Below are 4,956 nucleotides of genomic sequence, written 5' to 3' on the forward strand. Positions count from 1 at the left end.
TGCATCTTTCCATTATTATTTAGGACTGCAATTGATCAAGCTAACAACACTAAATGAATTTAAGCTTCATCACATTGCACAAGCTAATGGCTATCAGGACTAAATAGTTAAGTGGATAACGTGATGGCGTTTGAAGAGATGGTACTGGGTTCGAGTCTCAGAGTGAACATCAACTGTGGGATGCGAGTACATCCAGTTGACGAGTCCCGAATAGGACGAAACACGCGTCCTGAATCCCACTGCTAGCCGCTATCCATCTTTGCTTATAATTGTAACTATGTTTTATTTTTAGGTATTTGTTATAGGTACTGTTAGTGATCGATATTTGAATTATTTTAAACGATGTGACCATTTGTTCAACCACAAAATAAGTAATAATGTCAAGTAACAATCGAATTTTAAGATCAACTGTCGGTAAATGTTGTAAAAATACTGACTCGAAGTAAACACCCATAAAAATCAAGAAACATAGTGTGAGTATCCATAAATCTAGTTGAAACTCACAATATCCTCGTTTGCCGCTTTGTCCGATGTAGCGGACGCCCCCTGCATCTTCGCCTGCATGAACATCAATTAGCAATCAAACACCACGACATTTCTTCACTCATATCAATACACGTGGACAACTACGGACATATATTCGACTGGAAAAGTGTGGAGATTTTGGACAGAGGAAATTCCAAAAACACCAGAGAATTTTTAGAAGCTTGGCACTCAGGTCAATCAGCAATAAACAAGCACGTTGAAATCAATTCAATTTATCAACCAATTAAGAAAATTATGCAGAAACATAGGAGCAAAAATCAAACCAATAGGAGATACAACCAAAACAAAGAAATAAACAATGACAGATTTAAGGTCAATAAGAATCAATCAACATCGAGGTGCACAGGACAAACTGTGAATCATATGTGGAGAAATTCAATCACTTCACTTCTACCCAAAGTTTGTGCTGATGATGTCGTTCAGAAGGACAATGAAAGCTCCACGACCAAACCATCCAGCTCAGAGAACAAAACTCCATCAAAATCACCCACCTGAGCTACAAATCTTCTCCATCATTAGTGGTCAAGAGTTTGAGCATTCATAAGTAAGACTGAAGGCTCTGGGTTCGATTACCATATGAGGAATCCTAAATAAGCACTGGCGAGGAGTCCCGCAACAGAACGAAATAGCCGTCTATTGCTCTAGGTTTTTAATAAATATTCAACTTAGATCAGTTTTGGGATATCAATAAGATTATAAATTTTTTTTAGTCCTAAATTTAGGAAATAACATAAGTGATTATAATAACATTACGCAATTTGTCAAAGTTAATAGAACAAGAGAGAAATATAAACATTTTTTGCAATGGAATTCAATTCATTCATTTATTCAGACTATCAATTTCTTTAGTCTCCAAAACAGATAGGAAACTAAGTATCTATGGTTTTGGCTCTTTCATCATTTGACAAAAGTATTAAATAAAGAGAGATAGAGAATAAGAAATAGAAAACTAAACTTGATTTTAATATCTTACAATAATGAACAAACATTTATATTTGACTATTCATAGAAACTTTTTATGGTGAATTAGGATCTGACTCCAATTAGATCGTATGAATGGTTGATTCCTAAAATATACATTCTGTCTATCGTCGTATGCAATATATGACTTAATCCGTGTTGATGAATAACGGAGTTAAATAAGTCAAATACAAGAATGAATTTGGAATACATATATATTGTACATTCATTGATCTGGACAGGAAATCAGAGTGATGAAGTGAATAGAAGAGAGCGAAGCAAAAATGATGCGCATTGGAGATGGAGGGTAAGCCAATTCGCTTTAATCAATCGCTATATAGTCAGTTAAAAATAAATTACAGACATGTGATGAGTAGCATAAAAAGTGTACATGCACATACGATCATATATAAAAAATAGTCAGGTTTAATAAGTGAATAGTTAACAAGGTAAAAACGTGACTCATGATGGGTAGGTAATTTGACTTGTCCTGAAACTAGGGAAAGGGTGTACAGGCTTAACATATAAACCGACACTACAAACTTGTTATAAATGTATTCATAATGTTAAAAACATGATTTTTAGTAAAGAAAATGGAGTTTAAAATTAAGGTGAGAAATAAAAACACCTAAGTAATAATATCAGAATGGGGTATTGTGGATATTATGGTAGTTTTTAATAGTTGAACCTATGACTCGATCTAAACTAGACCACCATGGAAAATCTGAAAACACTGAATAGCTGTTTCATTCTAGTATGGAACTCATTAACAGTGCACATCCATGATCCCTCATACAACACTCGAACCTAGGACCTTCGATCTCTCGAGTGAACGTTTGAAGTCTAGACTATTGAATCAGCATTCAGCGGTGTTAATACCTAACTTCAACTAATCCATGAAATCGAGCAACACATCTACCATTGTTTTTAGTGAGTTACTATTTCACAACAAATCCGGTTAAACTCCACTGGTAAAAGTGAAACAGACAACAACAGACAAACAACATATTTAACGGATGATAATTGTTTATGTCTCTTGGCTACACTATGTACATTGCGGAAACCTTGCAGATATATATATATATATATATATAGAGAGAGAGAGAGAGAGAGAGAGAAGGAGGGAGGTAGGGAGAGTGGGGAATGAGAGAGAGTGGGGAGGGAGGGACTTTCACACACACACACACACACACACACACACACTCACCTCACTTATATGAACGCATATATTGTTGAGCAATCAATGTACTTATTCACTTATATTTTTTACCTAACAGTTCTACTATGTTTTGATAATAACTGTTTATCCCTTATCTTGATAGACATAACAAAACCTACAGTAATATTGTTATCTCCAAAGGGACTTATTACAATGATTTAATTATCTATTACAAAATACTCATTTTCTAGTCTATTTTTTTTTGTATATAAACAATGAAACTACTGAAATAACAGAAAGATAAAGAAGAATAACAAGGATGCAAATGAAGAAGAATGACAAGAACTACCATAATAAAAAATAGGGTAATTTCAATCATGGTTAATGATTAGGGAATAGTTTATAATGGTATATCATCATAGGGAAGTTCAGTAAAGCAACAAAGTTAAAAAAAACCCAATATTTTCATCACTTTCCTATTATCCTTTTGTACTATATATATAAACTGATTAGATATCGGTAAGATTCTAAGTGTGAAGTGTTATGTTATGTATATATAATTTTGCAGTAACTATGGGGTGTATGTTATATTACTTATGTTGAAAGATATAAGTAGTATGTAACATCCATTAGATGTGAAATGCTTGTCAAAATAGAAACAAAGTTAAGAAGACTAAACTGATAGAAAAAAAACATTGAAAAGAAAACATAAGGGAATTGATAAAAATTGAAAGAATCATAAAGGATGTAAAAGATAATTGATTGAAGATTTGAATAAGAAGTAATGAATGGATGGTTTTTATATTTTACCAAAGAATTAAATTAAGATTACACGAAACAATGAAGTGGTTATCTGAATCTAAGTGTTTGTTCACTACAATTGCAGTGAACAAGAATTCGGGTAGAGACAATCGAATGTATTTAAGCACTGATTACAGACTATCTCACTAAAATCTGATAACCATACAGTAAATAGTTAGTTTGCAAGCTATCAATCAATTGTCTCAATCTTGACTGTTCCTTTTGCAAATATCAGTTCATCTTCTCTGATTTCATTGTTCATGCATTTTCATACCGATTTCTCTTCGTTCCTGTTCTTTCCTTATCGATTTTCTGCCAAAATACATTCTATGTCTGACCATAACCATATACTACTTATTTGGATATAAGTAACCCACACCACACAACTATACCTTCTTCTTTAATATGATAACATAAATGTCTTTTGATGATTTGCTTTATAAATTATTCTACTTTGGTTGAAATATATAAATTTAAAGAATATGAATTCATTGTGTATTGTTTGTTTGAATCTTCCCATTCATGTTAAGGACTGAAATTGATCAATCTCTTATTGACATATGTGTATCCTGTGAGGATTGCCTCTACATTGCCTTAAGTCACACGTGTTATAAGCTTGGATGGATGGTGGCTACAAGTGGAATTCAGTTTGACACGTGTTTCGTTTTATTTGGGACTGGTCAGCTGTATGTACCTGCATCCTAGAGTTGGTGTTCACATATGTCAATATAAGACTGATCAATAGGAAGATTCAAATAAACAATACTAAGTGAATTTAAACTTCACCCAATTGCACAAGCAAGTGGCTATCAGGACTCAGTAGCCAGATGAGTGGATAACGCGATGGCGTTTGAAGTGAACGGTGATGGGTTCGAGTCTCAGAGTGAATATCAACTCTGAGATGCAGGTACATCCAGCTGAACAGTCTCAAATAGGTCTAAACAAACGTTCTGCATTCCGCTGCTAGCCGCTATCCATCTTTGCTTATAAAGTTTGTGACTTCAGGCAATATCGAGGCAGTCCGCACAGGATGCACATAAGCCAATAAGAGACTGATCAATTACAGCCCTAAATAACAATGGGAAGATACAGGTAAACAACACCAAGTGAATATAACTTCACCCCATTGCACAAGCAAGTTGCTATCAGGACTCAGTAACTGAGTGGATAACATGATGGCGTTTAAAGTGAAAGGTACTGGGTTCGAGTCTCGAAGTTATCATCAACTGTGTAATGTACGTACATCCATCTGATCTGTCCCAAATGAAACAAAACGCTTGTCAAACTGGATTCCACTGCTAGTCATTATCTATTTTTGCTTAAATAATATGGTTATACTGTTTTATTGAATGAAAGCTTTTGAATATACGGAATTGAGAGTAATCTGTTGAATATTTTGCTTTGGTACTACAAAACATTGTTTTTACTCATGACTACAATACTATTAGTATCTTGTTTCATTCATTCTAGATTTTGATTAGTTGCCATTG

The sequence above is a fragment of the Schistosoma mansoni genome, assembly GCF_000237925.1.
Source record: "Schistosoma mansoni, WGS project CABG00000000 data, supercontig 0194, strain Puerto Rico, whole genome shotgun sequence".
NCBI lineage: Eukaryota > Metazoa > Platyhelminthes > Trematoda > Strigeidida > Schistosomatidae > Schistosoma > Schistosoma mansoni.